This window comes from Pleurodeles waltl, chromosome 9 (genome assembly GCF_031143425.1).
Source record: "Pleurodeles waltl isolate 20211129_DDA chromosome 9, aPleWal1.hap1.20221129, whole genome shotgun sequence".
NCBI lineage: Eukaryota > Metazoa > Chordata > Amphibia > Caudata > Salamandridae > Pleurodeles > Pleurodeles waltl.
The window spans coordinates 1,183,819,343-1,183,842,814 of NC_090448.1; positions in this window are offsets into that span (position 1 = coordinate 1,183,819,343).

Genomic DNA, 23,472 nt, shown 5'->3' on the forward strand with positions numbered 1-23,472 from the left:
TTTTGTGTTTACCGGAGACTGGGATTATCATAGTACATTCCCTGTCCTCAGAGCTTAAGTTTAGTATAGCAGAACACGTTGGCCATCTTGAAAATGTCCAAAGTTGGCAGAGTTAGCCCAAGGAACCTTTACCTGATTGGGTAGGGAGTCCACAGGACTCACTCTTACCCACTAACTTGTGCCAGACATAAATATGGCCACTCCAGATACCCACTTCAGAACACTCCTAGTCTTGAGGAAGAACAGAAGAGGATTGAACCTGTTGTCTATAAACCAAGAAGAGCCTTGAAGAACTGGGCCTGCACTTTCTCTTGTACCCGGGACAAAGAAGTGGACTCCAGGGGTCATAAGGTTGACTTTCTCTTAAAGCTATAAGGACACAAGCTACAAGAAGCCTTTCCCTGTAACCACAACTGCCCAGCTGACCAGTGGTAACTGGACCTTGACTGAAGTCTGTCTGGCACCCTCTAAGTCTATAAGTGCCCCCTATGAAGGCTTAGGGGGGCTTCAGAAGTGTACTCCTGTGGCAATTAGGACCCACAACTGTACTGATCATATTAGACTGCTGTGGGATACATAAATCAGATATTCTGGAGGTGAAGAAAGATGTGTGCCACCCTGTGAGCTTTACAGGGTTATTACAAAGGAAAAGTGCTTCATACCACATTATATTTTAGATGACTTTGCCATGCAGCTGGATGGATGAACTCCTTGCCTTTTGCCCTGGCAAACAGTTTCTATGATACACTAAAGTGATTTTAGAGATCTCACTGACCTTCAGCAGGTGTAATCAGTATATGAATCATGTGGCACCTCAATGGAGAGGCATGTTTCTACAGACCCTCAAAGAGGCACTGGATTACGTTTTCCAGTCCATTTCTTGATGCAAAGACTATCAAGTACTGGTGTGTTGAGGACGACTCTGTCACTGTTATTTATGTGGGTTACACCCATGAGTATATTGTGCGTAAAATGTTTTGGTGCTTGTACATTGACTGTGATATTGTTTGCCAATACTTTGCCAATGTAATGCTCACTTTGTAATACTCCCCCAAATATGCATGATGTGTTTGCGGGTGGTGGCCCAAATGGTCTGTTTTAGTCTTAATATAACCTTAATAAAGAAATGTGAACAAAAATTAAGTGTACTCCTGTGATGGGTTGGGGTGTAAATGACTAAAGCCATAAGGTAAAATCTTTCATCAGGATGAACCTGGTCCTGATCTACAGAAACTGTTAACTATCATTGGCACTTTGTGCTTCTTGGCGCAATTTCTACTTAAAACATTAAACATTCAGATGCTCATTATGAGTTTGGTGATCTTTTCTGAAGACCACTGTGGCGGCGGGCGCCAAAAGACCACCAGAGTTAGCGGTATCATGACCGCCGTATTACAAGTCAGAAACTGAAGACTGCCCAAAAACAGCCACAAATCCAGGACCGCCTGCCTCACTGAGGGCGAGAGAGAGGCGGTACAAGCGCCAGCACCACCACTCTGATAACATCCTGCCCTCCATGTTACGACATACAAATCAACACAGCGGTCATTGCACAGTGATAATCCATTGGCGGTCCGAACCGCCACAGTCAAAAACCCAACCCCGCCAGACCACAACACCTCATTGGACAGTACCGATATCCCACACCTGACAAACATACACACACTACACACAACTGATCACTGTACTATAAAACACACCCCCACAATCCTTTGCAACCAGAAAAATTGACACAGAGCGAAGAGCGCACAAACGGAGTACAGAGCACTTGGATAGCAAAGGCATCACCACACTGTACACGTATCACACACCACACACCACACAACTGCACCTGACACATAATACACACATCGCCACTGCACACAAACACCACATACAACCAGCACACATAACTAAACACCCTCACCTCACCAACCACCACACACCGCACCCTTGCACACAATACACATCAACATCCACAACACAACCACCATGGCATGTCAAAAGCACCCATGCTTCACAGACGATGAGCTTAGGGTCATGGTCGATGAACTTTTCACAGTAGAGCCACAGCTGTTGGGAGCACAGGTCCAGCAAACATCCATTGCCAGGAAGACGGAGTTATAGCGTAGGATCGTCAGCAGGGTAAACTCAGTGGGCAACCATCCATGCACAAGGAGGACATAAGGAAGATGTGGAATGACCTACAGAGAAAGGTGAGTTTCATGGCAGCACGACACCACATTGCCATCAACAAGACTGGCAGAAGGCCCCCATCTCTTCCCCCAGAGTTCAAATCGTGGGAGGAAAAGGTCTTGGCCATCCTGCACCCAGAGGGCTTGACGCGAATACCCGGAGGACTGGACTCTGGTAAGTCACCAACACTCCTACACAGCATACATCCCCATCACCCTATCACCCGCCAATGCGCTCCAGCATACACCTCTCCTCCCCTTAATCCAATGCCCTTCCTTGCAGGCCACCCCACCCCACTAACACCATCACCACACAGCCCATCCTAGGGCACGGACACCTCCCACTGTGGCAAGTACTACAACTCTAACTATACATCGATCCCTACCCCTGTATATTTGCCATTCACACTCCATATTTGAACACCTGTCAAACCACCTCTTACACCAACTGGATACTGCAACTGCTCACTAGTACATGGCAATGACAAAAATGCTATCCACTACCTTCTATGCCACAAGCAACCAACTACACTATCTATCAGCCATAAACATTGTCAGCAGTGCAGCATCTGCCATTGCCATCACTGGAAAGCAAGTCAAGGCACTGTTTGCATAATACTATGATGACAACAAGTTCACCTCCTCAATGTAAAACACTCCCTCCCCATCCATAGGTACCCCTACCACTGCCACCCTGCAGAGGATGCCAGAGACAGACAGCCATCCCCTGGAAGAAGGCCCAAGTGAGGACTAAAACCCTGGATGTCTGGAAAGTGACAACCTACCTGGCCCATCTGGAACAACTGGTCAGTCCACCACCACCAGCTTCACCCTTCCCACATCCTTGTGGCAACAACAGCACAGGCAACCCTTATGTGTCTTCATATTTATAAGTCATACATAATGTTGTGTAGAGTCATTTCAGTTCACACATAGATCACAACAGGTCTGTCAGATGGACAGATGGGCCAGCAATGACCAGCAAGTGTGTCAGTACAACTGACATGTACTGTGATCCTGTGCCAGGGATGCCACCAGTCATGTCAGGAAGCAGAGTAGAACCACACATTTTACCTGCAAATCAAGTAAGACAGGGAAAATCTTTACTACAGTAATCAATGTTGTTCACCCAATACACGTACAGCACATTAATGTTTCCACAGGTGCCATTTTGCATCTGGAAAGTAACCACATTTCCCCATGGTAGGTCAACATTCACAATACATGCACCCCAATGATCCATCCCTACCAGCTGACATCTCCCACAGGAAAGGCATGTTGCACTGTCTAAAACAGTTAGGTACCATATATGTCCTTTGGGTACAGTGAAGATGGTCAGCAAAACTGTCACGCTACTGAGGTTGGCACGACCGTAGCAAATTACATTGCAGTGCTGGGACCGTACAACATGGCCAAACCCTTGTAGATGTGCTGCCAGCCAACAGCATGTACCACATAGCACTGTCATTTCAACAGTCACACCTCCCCTGATGGACCTGATGGACAGTATGTTTTCCACCAAACCCACACAGAAGGATGGCTGCATTACACATATCTCCACTTATGCCACACACCAGGAGGGACAATGTCACAAGGCAGACAGGGGTACAGGTTAGATTCTATACAGTTCACACATACCTGAGATTCATTGGGAGAATTGCTGAATCAACTCTGTCCTAGAGTCAGCTGCACCTTCCTCGTCTGCCTCCTCATCACTTCATCTGTCCCCAGCACCAACCACTGGTCCGCCTGCTACCTCCTCCACATCCATCAATGATATGTGTCGCCTCAGGCTAAGATTGTGTAGCATGCTACATGCAAATACGATCTGGCAGACTTTATGTGGTCTGTAGAGCAGGGCACCTCCTGAGACATGCAGACACCAAAATCTGGCTTTCAGTAGCCTAAAGGTCCTTTCAATGACATGCCTCGTTCGGCCATGAGCCTCGCTGTAATGGAACTCACCATCAGTTGTAGGGTACCTCACCAGTGTCAGCAGCCAGGAAGGTTGGAGTAGCCGGAGTTACCTGTGTGCACAAAGGTTAGACTGATTACTAAACTGTGAGAGACACAGAGCTGACTGTGAAGAGAGGTTACATATCAGTTAAACACATACTATGGTGTGCATATCAATGAGCCAGGCCCTCTCCCTCTGTAGTTGAGACATCATGTGTGGGACACTGCTGCTCCTCATGATGTAGGAATCATGCACAGATCCAGGATATTTGGCAGTCATATGTGACGTATACTGGTCAGCAAGACATACCACCTGGACATTTACTGAGTAGAAGTTTTTCCTGATCCTGTATACCTGTTCATTGGCCCTGGGAGGAACCAAAGTGATGTGGGTGCCATCAATGGCCCCTATCACATGTGGGATGTGAGCCATGTCATAAAAGTCAGATTTTACAGTGGGCAGATCAACACATTGTGGGAAGCTGATGTAGCTGTCCATGTGTTTGAGTAAAACACACAGTACATCCTGCAACACTACACTGAACATCGGCTGTGACATTCAGACATAAGACCTGTACTGTGGGAGGGATGGCATAGGGGTTGCAGATGGCAGGCAACAGATCTGCGTTCAACAGGGCATACAGTTATCAGATGGTCTGACGGTTCAGACGATAGGTTGTGATTATGTGACACTGCTCCATTGTCGCTAGTTCAACTAGGGGTCGATACACCGGTGGACGTCTCATTTGCAACATTGCACAGTATCTAGGAATGGTAGAGAGGACAGGCACTAGTCAATATCAACAGTTCACATGCCAATTAGCTCAATACTTGATGCATAGTACAGTACCATGGTTAGAATGCTAACATATAGATATACCAAATGGGCAATGAGACTGAACGTTCATGCCATCCCAGATGTCAGTGGAAGGGCCCGGCAAACTGGTTGCGACACATGAGATATGTGTAACTTCCACATAACAACAGCCTTGTCTCCCAGGTTATCACATTCATTTCAACTTCACACATACAGTTATGATAAATGCGTCTATGATGCAGCATTGGAATGCACATGACCTGTCATAGTCATAAGTACATCTACCTACACTGTCCATATATGTTACATGTGTGCACCAATGTTTGATGTGCAAACATTCTTAATCAATGCACTAATCTTCATTAATCATCCATGATGCCCTTAAATTTCACATTCAATACACAGACAACATGTAAAATGGCAGCCGCCTGTCCTGCATGCACAGGACAGATATGTCAGCTCATTCCGTCGGCGTTAGACATCATGGCGGGAGGCGGATGCAACCGCCATGCAACTCCACGTTGGATAACACTGTTGTCTATGGAAGACTGGGGCCAATGATGATCACCATCGGCGGTGGCGGTCGTTTACGTGGCGGCCGTGACCGCCATTTTCTGCTGCCTATCTCATCCGACTTCTGACACTTGTGCAAGCAAGACCTCCACTGCGTGAGCTGCTGTGTTCTGTCTCTGGGAGCCATAATGCCACGTCCTCAAGGGGATAGGGACCCTGCCTTCACACCTGAAGAACTGGACAAGCTGGTGGATGAGGTCCTACCCCTGTATGGACGATTGTATGGGGCACCATCGCAGCAGGTAAATCCAGTGTGACTGTTCTGTCAATTTGTGCTATTTGTGAGGCTGGAAGGCAATGTGACAGCGCACACAAATTGGATGCATGCTTGTAGCACAGGAGTGAGTGTGTTTGTGCTGTTGACAAATGTATGTGTGTGCATAAGAAATGTTTGTTGTGTGTAGGTCAATGCTGTTGCTGTGATGCCACTCTACATGACTCTCTCCTTCTGTCTGTGTGCCCCCTGCAGGTCAGCGCCCATCAAATGAAAGGGATCTGGCATGCCATCGCTAAGCAAGTGCGGACCCTGGGGGTCCATAGCTGACAGAGCACCCACTGCAGGAAGCGGAGTGAAGACCTGAGACGCTGGGCCCGGAAAACCGCAGAGGCGGGGGCCTACCCTGAGCTGGATGGGCATTTGAGGGCAGCACAGCAGCCATAAGGGGGTGAGTACAGCCGTAAACCTCTTGATTCTGTAGCCTTGTATGGGTTATGCATGACTAGCAGTTGGTAGATGAGGGGTATCCCATTGGTAGCTGCACATCGACTATAGGTGTTAGTAGCTGTGTCTGGTTCAATCTGGTTTCTTGTGCCAACAACATGATGACAGTGACATTTGATGTCACTATCTCCATGTTTGGTTGACACTCAATACCCTCAATATGTGTATGTAGTGCAGTTCCCTTCATCAGCCTCAGTGAAACGTAGGCGGTCATTATGAACACAGCGGTAACTACCGCCGTGTTCATGCTGGCGGTCAAAACACTGACTGCCAGCAACCCCGGAACCCTGCCGGCCACATTATGAACTTTTCTGTGAGCTGGCTCGGCCGGGACATTGACGGTGGCTTCACATGGAGCCGCTGTCAATGCCTCTGTGCGGCAGGTGCAGTTGCACCCGTCGTGCAGATCACTGCGCGACTGGACTCTGCACCGGGGCCCCTGCACTGCCCATGCAAAGTGCATGGGCAGTGCAGGGGCACCCCCTCCGCCAGCCTTTTCTTGGCGGGATATCCCGCCAGGAAATGGCTGGCGGAAAATGAAACATAATAGGCAGGGCAGCGCAGCTACCCTGGCGGATGGTGTTTCAACCAGCCGCCAGGCTGCCTGACGGCGGGAGCCTGGCAGTGGGTGACAGCTGCCTCTGGCGGCCGTCACCATGTGTATTATGTGGCGGTTCGGCCCGCCATGCCGGCTGGCGGCTTCAGCCGCCACTGCCGGCATTGCGGGCCGAACCGCCATGTTCATAATGAGGGCCTTAAATGTTAAGGCCACTTCCATCGGTATTGGTTAGCCACTCTGACAGTGGTGCTACGTGTGTTTCCAAACAGTTGCCATTTGCGCATCATGTATATGGTTGCAGGTTGTCAAAGGACAGGATATGCACAGTGAAAAGGGATATGCAGCCATCCTAAATCAACATCCTATAGTCATCTGGGTTGGTAGTGAAGTACATGTCTGGGTCAACTGGAATGGGATTGGGGCAGGTTATGGGCAAATATATATTGGTACATCCTTCATCTAGTCATTTGGTGACACATTGCCCATTATAGTGGGTCAAATCAGCATAGATTCAATTTCCCACAGGTGTAGTTGTATTCGTACTTGCATGCCTTGTAATCAATGTGGGAATAAGTTTTGTTTTACCCTTTGTAAGTGATGGGTTGTTACCGACCCATTCTACCATTTCTGTCTTCCCACCCTCCATCTTTCTTCCCCTCCGTCTATGTTTGCGTTAGCATCATCAGGCAAAGGAGAAGGGGCACCGGCGAGTGGGGAGGATGCAGCACACAGGACCCAGGAGACTGAGACCAGCGGAGCCGAGGCGACCAGTGGGACGAAGGGGAGTTCCATGGAGGAGACCTCTTCAGATTCCTCCTCCAATGGATGCTCTGTGGCGGTGGCAGACCCGTCTAGGACAAGGACAGATTCTTCCTTGTCCTCCACCTCCCTTACCAGCACCACCCTCCCTGTAGCTCCCCACCTAGTTGCCCATGCCTGCTCACCCAAGAGGGTGGGCGTCTCCTTCGTCTCAGGCACCTCTGCTCCTGCCCCAGTCAGCCCTGGTGCCCTCAATGAGGTGGCTATTGACCTCTTGAGGGCCATCTCTGTGGGACAGTCAACCAACATAAAAGCCATCCAGGGTATGGCGTCACAAATGCAACTAACTAATGCCTACCTGGAAGGCATTCACGGTGCCCTGACTAGCCTGCAGAGATCATTTCAGGCTCTGGCCTCCTCATTGACGGCAGTCATGTCCCTTCATTCTCTGTCCCCGCTCCTGCTACCTGTGCCCAAACCCACACCTCTCACCCATCCAAAGCACAGAGTCTGAACAGCATTCATCAACGACAACAGACACAGTTCACAAAGACAAACACAGGCACCACAAGACTCACCACTAGTATGCACAATGGCTTCTCCCTGCATCTACTCCCCCCTTCCTCCCAAAACACCTAAATGCATACACTCACTCACCCAACACACAAACATGACTTCCACCCAGGCACCTTCTCCCAAGGCACATCCAAAGACACACCTCACAACCATTCCCTCTCCCTCCTCTCTCAAAACCTTTTCCCACGATCAACCTTGTGTCCCTAAAAAATGATTCCTCAGAGAGTTTACCCTGTTCCCTCCCATGGACCTAGCCCATACTTTCCCCAAGCGCTCTGTTTCCCTCCCTAAGCCCAGTCCTTCTACCGCCCAGTCTTCTCATGCCCCTCCTTGTACTGCCCCTCCCCCTGCAACATCTGTGACCCCCCAAACCCAAGGTCACCCCTCCCAAGTCAAAGTCCAGAGCCCCTCCCCAGAAACAAAGAACCAAACCCAAACCTCCCCTGTCAAAACCAAAACCCAAGCCGAAGGACCCTCCGAGCAAACCTAAGCCCCCACCCCACCACTCCCCCTAACCCCTGCCTCATTGATGCCTCTGCCTTGTGGAGGCCACTTTGCAGTCAGGAGTCAGGTTGGAGCCTTTACCCCTGCCCAGTGTGCCTGGGGCCCTACCAGGATTTGGACTAGCCAGTAGGCCCGTGTTGTAAATAGTTTGAATATATTTATATATTTTTATGATGTTCAATACATCTGCACCACAGCACCGTTGGTGTTGAGGTTAACAGACTTGGCATGGGCAGTGCAGGGGGCCCCATGGCCAGCCCCGTCGTGCTGTTCACTGTCTGCTTTGCAGACAGTAAACAGTGCGATGGATGCTGATGCAACCTACGCACAGCAGCATTGCTGCCGGCCGAATTATGAGCAAGCCTCAATGTTGTAGGCTGTTTCACGCTGAGCCAGGGTGCGGAAATGGCGCTGACCCAGTGGGAAACTCCTAATGGGGCCCGCAGGAAGGTGGCTGTACTGACGACAACCTGACCGCAGGAGTTTGGCTGATGGCCTTTTCCATCCGCCAAAGACATAATGACCCCCTTTGACTAGCAGCATGCTAGCTATGAAATATGATTCTATGGCAACAGATATCTTTGTTGAGTGGATTGTTTTTTATTTTTAAGGATAGGACCAAGTAACCACACTCACAGAATAATATAGTAAATTTCTACTATATTTCGTAGAGACGGAGGAACCAAAGAATTTATGACTTCTCATAAAGAGACATTGGAAGTAAAAGTGCATATGAGGTGGTCAGTGGAGAAAGTTTTTTTTTATTACAGGCCTCTTCTTTGAGTCATGTCAAACAATTTTCCTGTGATGGCATCTGAAGTCATAATTTATGACTTAATTTAGTAATATTTATGAGGCAGGGCAGTTTGCAGCTAACTCTGAAGGGGAACTTTGTGAACCAAACTATTAGCATGTAAGTTTGCAAAATTTCACTCCAATTGCAACAAGCCTGGTTGCAGCTTGTGACCAGTATTTTGTACATCAGCCCAAAGCATGTAAAAGAGAGGTTGCCCAGGCTGGCCATGGAAGTCATTAGAGGAAGGTTGTCTACTGCTCAAAGAGATAATTCTATTGGTGAGAAGTACAAATAGTAGGGACAAAGAAGATGATTTTGACCTCCTAAATGTTTTTTTTGCACTAGGAGAAAGGAGTAAAAAGTACATACGGTGGATTTGAGATCCCATTTTACTATTATCACCAAAAGCTATATTAATAGCAAGCGTAAGGGCATTTCAGAGGATTTGCCATCCTTGATGTGAAGGCGGTGTCTGGAGAAAATATCGTCTGAGAAATATTTTGATACAAAAATATTGTGTCAAGAATGTTGTGATGTTAAAAATATCTTCTACAGGAATATCGAAGGGAAAACTATTGTTTTAAGTGTTGTTTTTAATATTGTTGTAAAAATATTGTTTTCTTAAATATTGTATATCATATTGTTTTTATTGGTACTCTATTTGTTTTGTATTTAATTAGTGTTTTTATGTTAAGTTTTAGGTCATTAATTAGATTATGATTCATTTTATTCCATTTCTGAATATTATAAACATGTTTAAGTATTATTTATATTAATTTATTAAATTTTTAAAGATTCTATTATGTTATAGGAGTTGGATGTTACGTTTAAAGGGGAAAAGGGTGGGGAGATTTTTAAAATATATTTGTATTAATTTGTTTGCAATGTTTGGTGTAGGAATATTAATTTATGTGCAATGTGTTTTATTACATGATCAAACTTTTCTATAAGTTGTGATTGTTCAGTAAAACGTATTTTAGTTATAATAATTTGTATTTAAAATGTATTCTTTAAAAAAAAAAAATTTTGTCAATGTTTTATGACACAATATAATAAAATAGCATTTTGTATATTTTTTTGGCAACATTTTAAATGTTTATTTTCAATTAAACACATTTTTAATATATGTTTCTAATTTATTTAAATTTTAATGTTTTGTATCTTTTTTATTACTAAATGGAAGCCCTTTTTTGTCCTGCATCTTCTCCAAAATGGCTTAGGCCCCGATTTGGAGATTGAGGTGGGACTGCCAGACCGCCAACATGGCGGTCAGGAGGATGCCGCTAAGCTGGCGGCTTCCCGACCACCATATTACGACACTACCGCTGGGCTGGCGGTAGTGTCTGCGGTGGTGTCACTGCGGCGGCATGCTGAGGGTCAGAAAATGAGCCTGAAGCACATGCCGCTGCAGCACAGGATGCACCTCGGATGCACTGTTACCATGCACAATGATGTCAGTGCAGGCATAGGCTGGGCACAACATATGACCCAAGCCACACTTTCCAATGGGCAAAATTGCCCCGAGGCCCTGTTTGGAGCCCCTTCCTGCCTTTCTCCCGAGCTTGTCATGGTGGGGTGTGATCTGCACTGCCGCAATTAACCATGACTTTCCCCACCTCCACGTAATCCAAGATCTTGGTGGTTGCAACGGCCATGTGGCAGTCCGACCGTCATCCTTATAATCTGGCATTCTGACTGCTGAGGATGCAGCGGTCAGACCACCACCACAGGTACGGTGGTCCCAGGACCACCGTGCTCGGAATAATGGCTTTAGATTGGAGTGGAAATATTAAATGGAAGTCCTTTAGTGTCCAAATCCTTACCGTAAATGGCTTAGATTGGAGTGGGAATAGTAAGTGTCAACCGTTTAGTGATCAACTCCTTCCTCTACATGGCCTAAATTGGACTGGAAATATTAAACTAATCCCTATAGTGTCTAGCACCTTCCCTTAAACTGTTGAGATTGGAGTGGGAATGGTAAATGCAACACCTTTAGTGTCCAACAGTTTCCCCTAAATGGCTTCGATTGAAGTGGGAATATTAAATGTCACTCCTTTAATCTCCAACACCTTCCCCAAAATGGCTTAGATTGGAGTGGGAATAGTAAATGTAACCTTTTTAGTATCCAACACGGTCCTTAAAATGGCTTAGATTGGAGTGAGAATAGAAAATGCCTCCCCTTTAGTGCCCAACACCTTCCCCAGAACCGTTTAGATTGGAATGGGAATAGTAAACGTCACCACTTTAATGGTTTACATCTTCCCCTAAATGGCTTAGATTGGAGTGGGAATAGTAATTGTCACCCCTTTTTAGTGTCCAGCACCTTCCACAAAATGGCTTAGAATCGAGTAGGAATAGTGAATGCCATAACCTTTGGTGTCCAACACTTTCCACTAAATGGTTAAGATTGGAGTGGGAATTCTAAATGTTAACCCTTTAGTGCCCAAAACCTTCGACTAAATTACTTATATTGCAGTGGGGATAGTAATTTTGTTATTTTTACTGTAGAACATGATGACTAAAATGCTTTCAATAGAAGTGGGAATTCTAGTTTGTAACATTTCTGATTACTGTGTAAGTATCAAAAGTAAACATTTAAATATCACATTTTCACATGCATTATTTATATCACCATTTTATACAAAGAAATGTGCATGACACAGATCATCATTTAATTTTTATCCTTATATCTTATTGTCTTTATGTTTACATTCTTAAACACATATGTATTTTTACATATCAAAATGTTTTATTTTTAACAAGTTTGTATATATTTTTAAAGTACAAAACATGTTTTATAATTTTTTAAGCATTGTTTGATATTTTGCATTTTTACAACATTTTTGTAAAAACAAGAAACTTTTTTAAATATACATTTGTTTAAGATATTTTTTTTCTAGTACATTTTATATAGGTTTTTAAAGTATATTATAAATAAGACTATATTATTATATTTGATGTTTTTATAGTATTACTTATTGTATACTTTACAGAATTTTTTATTTTTCATTAAACATTTATTTACATTTTTATTTTTTAGAACATTTTTACACATTTCATAACATGTTTTAGCAATTTTTATGAACTCCCATTGTTTTCTATAGGTCTTTTGTAGCATATTCCTGTAGTTTGAGGTCTGGTTTCTTGACAGTGAGTTGCAGCTATCTGCTATTGATTGTCAGATAAGGTAAGCCTTTTTAAAGTCTTGTTTTAGGGAGTTGAAGGTATGAGTATGTAGGCAGAAATAGTTAATGGTAGTTACAGTGTTGGTTTTTAGTTTTAGGGTTTTTAGTAGGAGTTTGTGTTATTTTGTGTAGTAGTGTTCTGTGTTAGGGCTAGCTAGAGTTTGGTACTAGCTTTGAGCCAATTTAGATAATATTTTGTGTGAGTTATACATGTAATGTAGTGGTTATGTTATAGTTGAAGGTAGTGTTTTGTGGGTGGGTTCTGTATGTTTTTGTATAGGATCCAAAGTTATTCTATGGACTTGCAGATTTAATGTTTTTTTCTAAAGGAAATTATTTTGGTTTCTAGAAAACCAATGTTTTTATTTTTGATTTCCTTTGTTTTGTTGGGGTTCCCGGAGTGTTTTTTTTTGTTTTTTTATTTCCTTATGACACTGGATTACTTTGTTAGATGTAATTTGATATGATTTGGCACTGTTTCATTTTTGCATTTTTTAGCCTTTGTTGGACTTAATCTTCACATTTTTGGAGGATTATATTTGGACACCATGGATACAGACAAAGACCTGTGCCAACAGAACTGTACATTTAATCGAGTTAATTATCTGTGGTTGGGGAATGATATATTTAATTATATATATATATATATATATGTATTTGTTTCAATTGCAATGCCCTGTTTTTCATTCCTATGTGTTACATTCACTTGGTTCAATTTCCATTTACTTTTAATGTTGCGCTTTGTGGTCAATGATGTGTTGCATTTTAATTAATTAGTAAACATATTTTTATGTATGTCTTTTTCTATTTTGATTATATGTTACTTTGACTGATGTATAAAAAGAATTGGTTAATAATTATTTAAGGATATTTTAATTATAGTGGTGTGTACTTTTGTGAAGGTTTGTTCATTTCTATGTAGGTAGTTTGGTATTTTATGATAGGGATTTTGTAGTGTACTCTTTATTCTTTATAAAGATATATTCTAACTTTACATAGTAGCATGACATGCATTCTACTAGTTGTTTGCTTATTTTAGGTTTAATTTGAGTTACTGGCTGCTCCGTTCTTAGTTGTTTGTATCTTTGTTCTTTTTGTAGGGCTTCTCTGAATCTGTACAGTGTTGGTTGGGTTTTCCATCCTTCTACAGCATTGTTTGAGTTGGCGCCTGTGTCCTGAGCAGTGCAGTCTGCCAACTCAAATGTCTTCAAAGTTGTCCATTAGGGGACTTAGGGCCTCATTACGAGGTTCCCGATGGGCTGACAGTGGTCAGACTCATGGTCAACCAAGGCGGCACTGAACTCAGGCCAATGTGCTGATCATGACTCCTGTTTCCACCAGCCTTCCCATGGCGGCGACCCCGCCATGGAAAGGCTGGCTGAAACACAGTGCTGGGGTCCACAGGCGGCCCATGGCATGGGCAGTGCAGCCCCCCCCCCATCCAGCACCCTCAAAATGTGCAGTGTCTGCTGTGCATACAGTGCGTGTTCCAAGGGTGCTGTTATCCTACAGTACCGTAGAACTGTTCCCACCAGTCTGGCCGGCGGGAACATCCTAATACTCTCATTTTAATACAACAGGGGACACTGGCATGACGGCAGCATCCTCCCCGCAGCTTTGGTGGTCCAGCGGTGGGACAGCCAAAGTCATAAAGACCCCCTTAGCTTGTCTTTATTTAGTTGGTGGTATCAGCTTTTTATTTCAAATTGGCTGTTTGGTGCATACTCTAAACTTAGTGCAGAATGTTGGAGATTTCCCAAAGCTTTGGTTAAAATGGTAGTAACAGCCGTGCATGGCTGTGTGTAGGTATAGTTTTAAATCTTATTTGGATCACGGCTTGTCGAAAGTCAATTATTATTTTATGGGGGGAATTGTTGTCTGTTTTCATTTTAATTTGGTTTAGCAGTTCATAGTAAGTGTTACTTTGTTCAATAGGCAGCAAGGTGTATCTAAAAGGTCTATATGTGTTTTGATATACACCAGGTATGGTATATATCTGAGTGAATAGCTTAGGGTATATTTTAAATGTTTGATCCATCATCCATGTTTAACATTGGCTTAGTCTTAATATGTTACCTCTTATTGCAAATATAATAATGTGTTTGTAATTATTAAGGTTTTCATGTAGGAAGAAAGGTTCCTCAGTAAGTGTGGCAGTAAATTTGGTTGTCGTTATATCTTCTCGGGGCAGGAGGAGTATCATTAGTGGCTTTTTTTAGTTTATGCTATTAAGTGTTTCAAAGTGAGAATAGCTGGTATCTGACTTGTTGTCACAACCCCTCAAACCTGCCATGCAGTAACAGTGAAAAGCCCAAGTAAAACAATAAGAAAACAGGCAAATAAGTATCCACAGTGGAGACAGCGACGTCCTAGTTGGAAGAAGATTTACCGTGTCGTGTTGCATTTGTTACAAAGAAAAGGCCAAAGAAAGGAATCCAAGATGGCCGATGAGAAGCCGGAAGGTTAAGTTGTAGTTCTAGTGTTGCATTCAGTTTAGTTGCTAGGATACGGGCGCACCGCTTGAGAGCTTTCCACTTCAACTGTGATCTGACAGGAATTCAGATGTGTGGAGAGAGCGCACCTTTTGAGGTAAACGTTTTTGTGAGGAAAAACTAGACGTTGCATGTATTTTTACAGATAACAAATTAACTGCAGATAATAACAATTCATGGAGAAAAAGCATTTACAGATACAGAAAGTTGTTCGTGTCCTCTAAAGAGATTTTGGCTGGAATGGAATATTAAGAACATTAGAAGACTATAAAGATAATTTAACAACAAACCGAATAATCTAGTCACCAAAATACAAAAGTGAACTTAAGAAAACTACAACTGGAAGTTTAACATGCATTGTTTATTAACAAAGCACACAAGTTATTTATTATAACAACAGTAATTAGAAGACAGTCATAAGGAAATCGTTACCTCAACTAATGCAAAAAGTTCATTATCATATCCATAATAAACATTTACACAGGCAGAGAGAAGCAGAACCTCAGGGAGCTCAGAATGAGTCAGTATAACATTGAATGTCAGAGAGAATTAATTGTTAATTAATAAGAAAGTATAGTAACAGATAATAGTGTGTATCTAGTAATTGTGAATGTGATTTTGCAGGTGCCATTATCCAGTCAAACAAGACATGCAGTGACAGACTGAGTATTTGACGAAACATCACCTCTAAGGCAGTCTCTCTAAATCCCATTCCCCTTCCAGGGTGCTCAATATGGAGATTCAATTTTGTTGCGAATAGTCTGGGTGAGGTCTAAGGATTTATCTTCTGCTCCTGAGGGAATCAAATCAAGGTACTCTGACACTTGTGATGTGTTCATGGGCTTTAGGAAGTATACCTTTTAAAACTTTAGTAGTGTGCTGTTGGTAACTAGTGCTTGCCTCTTCTATATATTTTACTGCATGTCTTACTTCAATTTAGGTGACATTTGGGTGGTTGCTCTGTTCTCCCACAATAATAACAATATAATTTCTTGTAGTAGGTCCTCCCATAAAGAGCATTAGAGCAATACTTTGCAGTTTTTCCAGTTGAAATTTTCAGTGTGTGTGCTTTCTGGCTGTAAGTGTAGCCTATAAACAAGAATACCAGCCTCTACGTCGTGAGATGTATCTTGCTCTTTCTGTCATGTCTGAAATTGTTTTAATAATATAGTTAAATATAATGTAATAGCTTTACTTTATATTTGACAATTATAAAACACGCTAAGCATTATTATTTTTTTATAATTATATATGTGTTCTTGATGGTAACTGCAGTCTTTTTTCTGTTTTCCTTTGAAGGTGGTTGAGTGTGGCCTCTTTTCTGTAGAGGAAAACAGTTGTTTAGTTTTTTTTAATGTTTGCTTATTGGTAGTATATGGGGGTTGAGGGCGCTATTTTTGATGTTAAAGTTTAGTTGATAATTACAACTTCTTTAAATGTACTTTCATTTGATGTGCCTCTCTCCAGGTATTGAATTGCTGAATTTGTTTGGTGGTTCTATGGTTTGTCAATGGTGCTGTAATTGTTTTGTAGTTCCTAAGGTTTGTATGTTATTTTTAAGTATGTTTAAATAAATGATTTACTTACTTCTGAAGGAACTTGTATGTTTCCTTCCAGTTTTCTTTTCTGGTTTTCTGTTGGCAATCCAGCAGAGTTTTTTTTGTTTTGCAGCTTTAGGGCCTCGATATGAGTGTGGTGGCGGTCAGACCGCCATAATGGGGGTCACCAAAAGATCGCCGTATTGGCAGTCTTACAGACCGCCATATTACTAATTACAGGACAGGACTGCCAAAAGTCAGCCATAAATGCCAGACCTCCAGTACTATTGAAGGTGGGAAATAGGTGGTTCGCACACCAGCACCGACAGCCTGTCGACCAACCACCGACCGTATTGCAAGTCAAAAGTGGCAGTCACAACACCACACTGGATGGATTTGAAAACAACACAGATGACACACATTGCCATACTCAACACTATAAAACAACCCTCTTCACACACCACAGTCCTTTGCATCTACAAACACAGAAGCCAGTGCGCATAAAAAAAAAAAATCAGAATAGGCACCCCTCCAACTTTCCCTACGCACATATCACACGCCCTCAACACACTTCTATTTCAAATCACATCCATTTGTACTTCCCAAATTCATAAACTCACAGTCACCTGTCAAATTGCTCCTTTTTTTTATCACCACCATGCCACCCCAGAAAAATCCCTGTTTCACTAAAGATGAGTTAAGAGATATTGTGGATGAAATCATTAGAGTAGAGCTATTTTTATTTGGAGCCCAAGTCCAAAACACTAATATCGCCAGGAAAAAGGAAATGTGGCAAAGGACAGTCAACAGAGTGACTTCTGTAGGCCTCACCATGTGCACAAAGGACGACATCAGGAAGAGGTGGAATGACCTCCGGAGGAAGGCTGGTTCCACGGCATTCAGGCACCAGCTGCAGGTCCAGAAGACTGGCAATAGTCTCCCCCTACCATCTCCCTTACAAACTCACATCCTGGGAGGAGAAGGAGTTGGCCATCCAGCATCCTGAGGGCGTGACAGGAATACCTGGAGGAGTGGAGTCTAATAAGTCACAACACAAAACGATGTCACCAAAATGTATTGTCATGGATGTTCACTGATCACCTTTTGCCACCTTCACTGTCACTCCACTCACCAGCCCAGTGTTCACCTGTCCATAAACCCCTGTCTGGCAACTCACATGTGAAGTAGACTCACCTGACCTGGGGGAACAACATGTGTGCATAGTGTGTCTCTTATAGGGATTGATAGCACTACAATTCCCAGCAGGCACTGTTTTACAATTCTAAAAACCAGAACAGTGTATCCTTCTCAAAATTAACATGTTTGTCAACTCCCCATTGAAGTGTACCTACCTGAGAGGATGACCTTGGAATATTATGTGTGTAGTTCAGGGACTGACATGACTACAACTCCCAGCAGGCAATGTCACTGTTACTTCACTCAGTCAGCCCAGTGTCCTCTGCACCAAATACCCTTGTTAGTCAACTCCCAATTGAAGTGTACTCACCTGGTAGGATAACATTTGTATAGTCTTTGTGGGACTGGGACTTACATGACTACAACTCCCAGCAAGCACTGTTACTGTAACTCGAAACACCAGAACAATGTATCCTACCCAAAATTACCTTGTTTGTCAACTCCACCTTGAAGTGTGCTCAACTAGGAAGATGACATTTGTATAGTGTGTGTAGTACAGGCACTGACAGGACTGCTAAGGCCATAAGGCTTTGCTACTGTCTCTCCACTAGCCACCATAGTGTTCTCTGCTCAAATGAGCCTTGTCCCCGAACTCACCATTGAATTGTACTCACCTAGAAGGATGACATCTGTATAGTGTGTGTGTAGTACAGGCACTGACAGGACTGATAAGGCCAGGAGGCACTGCTACTGTCACTCCACTCAGCCAACACAGTGTGATCTGCTCCAATGGCCCTTGTTCCTGAACTCCCCATTGAAGTGTACTCACCTGGAAGCAAGACATTTGTTTAATGTGTGTAGTACAGGCATTGACAGGACTGCTAAGGATAGGAGGCACCGCTACTGTCACTACAAACACCAGAACAGTTTCTTCTTCTCTGAAGTCCACATTACTTTTAAATATCATATGATATGTACTCACTGGGGGAGTATGCATCTGTGAGGTATTGGGGAGCAGTGAGAGTGACAGGACTGCAACTCACAGCAGGCACTGTTCCCCCAACTCCAAACATCAAAGCAGTGTTCTCCCCCAAAATACCCCTGTGTACTAAATCATCACTGAAGTGTACTTACCTGGGAGGAAACCATTAGTATAGTGTGTGTAATACAGGGAGTAACATGGCTGCAACTCACCGGAGGCTTCCTTACTGTCACTTGAACCACCAGTCCAGTCCACACTTGCAAAACTAACCTTCTTTGGGAATTCACACATGAAGTGCACTCACCTGGGAGGTGACATATAACAAGTGCATGGAGTACAGAGAGTGACATGACTGCTAAAGCCAGGAGGCTCTATCTCTCCAGCTCCAAACACAAGCCTAGTGTGCATCTGTCCAAATATCCTAGTTCGTCAACTCACAATGTAAGTGAACTCCCCTGGGAGGATAACTTGTGTATACTGTGTGTAGTACATGGAGTAGTATGACCTTAAATCCCAGGAGGGTTAGTCCCGGTAACTCCAATCACCAGGCAAGTGTCCATATGCCATAATGCATCTGTCTATGAACTCACAAGTGAAGTTTACTCACCTGAGAGGGACCATGATACAGATCATGGTACACTCTGTGATGTGGCTAAGGAAGGACAACTCAACCTGTGTAAAAAAAAACCAAGAACCAAAGACCTCAATGGTATTGGCAGCAGACACATTGACAATGCTCTTACCACATTATGACTACAATCACATATACAACAAAGTGCTGGGTCTGCCTGCATAACAGTCAACTAGGCCTTATAAGGAAAACCTGCAAATCTAATGTGTACACAGCCTTTGCTTCATGTCTCTGTAAACTATTGAATGTAGATGTCACAATACAACCTGTAACATTGTATCTCTCACATTGACAGGTCGAGCTTCCACTGGCAACAGCGAGCCCACTGAAGAGTCTGCCACTACCCCCAAGGATGCAGCCCTCAGTGAGGGCAACACTCCTGGACGTCTGGACATTGAGGACAGTCCTGGCCCATCTGGGAAAACTGGTCAGATGACACCAGTGAGACTCACGTGACCACATTGAGTCCTCCCAACATCGCAGCCTGTGTCCCTAGGACAGTGACAACCATCTCGTGACCCCCAGGACAGGATCCTGAGTTACAGCATCACACCTCCGACAATGATGGTCCTGGAATCAGTGGTAGGGGTCATCTGTGGCAAGGGCGCAGGCACGTGGGGGTAGGGCGCGTGGGAGTGATGTTGTGGACCAGCAGCATGAGGCCACTGGGGATGGTGCTGGCCAGTCTTGAGAGCCTATTAAGAATCCCAAGGCGTGATGGGTGAGGTACTTACCCAACTCAGGGAAATGAAGCAGCTGCAGAGGGATTACATCATGAGTCACTGGAAAAGTGGGACGCCACTAACTACGTCCTGGCCTCCCTATCAGGGGTGTTCAAGGAGATAAGCAGTACCCTGATCAGGGACCGTGAGCAACACCACACCCCTTTCTTTCGCCAAGCAACACCAGTCCCTTCTACATCTGTGGCAGCCACTAGAAGGGAGGCCCTGTCAGGGGAAGGACCCACCTCAGACACCCCTGCCTCTGTAGCAGCAGATCCCCCTCCCTCCCACACAAGCAGGGATGTCCCCCCAAGAATCCAGGAGCATTGGATGGCAAGACACCAACCACTGCCAGCAGGTGAGCTCTTTCTGGAGGAACTCCTTTGTGTGCCTCATGTTCACTCTGTTGACTGTTCTTCAATCACCTTCCATTTTCTATGGTGGTAGGACACAGGAATTGGGACTTCAAATGTTGTGGCATCTACTGAAATGATTACATCCACCGTGACTGATCCGTTTACATTGCTTTTGTGGTGCATCACATTATTATTTCAGCACCTATGTCAATAAACTCACCTATCAGAAAATCATTGCCTGCTTGCTTCTGTTCCACATTTTGAAATGTTGAGATGTAAGCCCATGTGATGCACATGAGGAAGGCACAAAGTCATAATGGAAGGAGGGATATGTCACAGGTAGTGTCATGCTGAGGATTACTAGCAACACAATGATACAGGCGTCTGGTCACACTGTGCAGCACAAAGGCTGTCAAAATGTCTGGACTGTCATAGCCAAGAGTAGTCGAACCATACTGAGTCAGGGTAGAGATACCAAGGTACCGTCCCCCAGACCACAGAAGAAAGGGCTTTGTCAGACCTGGTCCCATAGAATAGGCTAACAGATTAGTGGATGTTGTCCCTAGCTTGAGCCTTATTACATACCTAAACCAGGTCTGCCAACATAACAAAAGCCATGTTACAGATGGAGGGCGGTACAACAGACCCTGATCATGGGTCCATCCCATTACAATGACAAAACATGGGTGGGTATGATACAACCTATGCCAATGCTGAGGCACAGGCACTGTGGCCTCCAATGAGGAAACACGTCTACAGCTACAATCAGGTCATACAAGAGCATTGTCGACACAATGTGAAGGGAGAATGCATGGATTACACTTGATGACAACATATCTCAAGGCCATATGTAGGAGGCTGGCCTGGCTTACGGTGGGTACCTGATGGTACTTACACCTTGTGCCAGGTCCTGGAGCAGTCAGCGTTCAATCCTTGGCAGAAGTCAAAGAGAGAGGTGCAGAGGAACTCTAATGAATTCTTGCAAGTCGTTATCTGAGGAAAAGCCCACTAGAGAGACCCTAAATAACCCTCAGAGGAGGATTGGCCACCTAGACAGGTAAGCACCTATCAGGAGGGGTCTCTGACATCACCTGCTGGCACTGGCCACTCAGAGGCCTCCAGAGTGCCCTCACACCTCTGGATCCAAGATGGCGGAGGTCTGGGACACACTGGAGGAGGTAATGTACAGGGGAGTGGTCATTCCCCTTTCCTTTGTCCGGTTGCGCGCCAGAGCAGGGACTGGGGGTTCCCTAAACCAGTGTGGAATGGCTTATGCAAGGAGGGCACCATCTGAGCCCTTCAAAGCATTTCCAAAAGCTATTTCCAAAGGGAGAGGGTGTAACACCCTCTCTCAGAGGAAATTCTTTGTTCTGCCTTCCTGGGACTGGGCAGCGGTAGCTGCCGAGAAAACCCCAGCAAGCTGGTTTGGCAGTACCCGGGGTCCATAGTGGAGCCCAGGGGATGCATGGAATTGGCTCCCCAATACCATATTTGGAATGGGGGGACAATTCCATGATCCTAGACATGCTACATGGCCATATTCGGAGTTACCATTGTGAAGCTACATATAGGTATTGGCCTATATGTAGTGCACATGTGTAATAGTGTCCCCGCACTCACAAAGTCCGGGGAGATGGCCCTAAACTATGTGGGGGCACCTTTGGTAGTGCAAGGGTGCCCTCACACTTAGTAACTTTGCACCTAGCCTTCAGCAAGTGGAGGTTAGGCATATAGGTGACTTATAAGTTACTTACGTGCAGTGAAAATGGCTGTGAAATAACATGTGCGTTATTTCACTCAGGCTGCAGTGGCAGTCCTGTGTAAAGGTTTGTCTGAGCTCCCTATGGGTGGCAAAAGAAATGCTGCAGCCCATAGGGATCTCCTGGAACCCCAATACCCTGTGTACCTAGGTACCATATATTAGGGAATTATAAGGGTGTTCCAGTGTGCCAATTGAAATTGGTAAAAGTGGTCAGTAGCCTATAGTGACAAATTTAAAGGCAGAGAGAGCATAAGCACTGTGGTTCTGATTAGCAGAGCCTCAGTGACACAGTTAGGCACTACACAGGTATACACATTCAGGCCACAAACTATGAGCACTGGGGTCCTGGCTAGCAGGGTCCCAGTGAGACAGATAAAACACACTGACAAATAGGGTTTTCACTATGAGCACTGGGGTCCTGGCTAGCAGGATCCCAGTGAGACAGTAAAAACACCCTGACATATACTCACAAACAGTCCAAAGGTGGGGGTAAGAATGCTAGAAAGAGGCTACCTTCTCACACCATATGATCACACACATGAGACAATTGGCCCAACGCACCCCATTAAACTAGTGAATTGGGCACTTCAGATTTCCACCCACCTACTGTCCACGCTGGTGTGGCACAGGACTCATACACCCTAAATCTGTGATCACCATTACCTGGATCAATCAATGTCTACTTCCAAAGTCAGAACAGCATCAGATACCTGCCAATGTCACAACTCTGAAATGCCCACATGAGGATGTCATGGTGAAGATACCTGGATAAAAACAATACAAGGGGTTTAGGTTGAAAATGTATACCTATGACCTAAAGCTCATATCAAACATCAGTTGATACACTTACATTGCAATGAGAATGACACAAACTCAGTAGATAATCAACAAAGTGAAATGTTCACGTGTGACTTAGCAAGTAACCCTTGGCTGTATACTGCAAAGCATAAGATCCCCAATCTTTTGGGAAAACACCCTACTCCACACATCCTGACAACTACAGTTCCTCATGCGGTCACAGTAATTACATCACATTACATATTTACATATTTACACTCAGGTAAAGTAGGGTAAAGTCACATGTTACCCCTTTGATTTGCCACATGTGTGCACATCATGCATCTGACCATCAACAATTTGTGCATTACAAATGCCACTTGGACTGTGGCTTGATGTCCCAAGCTTAAAAATGACCTTTGTTGGAGATGTGCCCCAATGCAAATTGCCATATG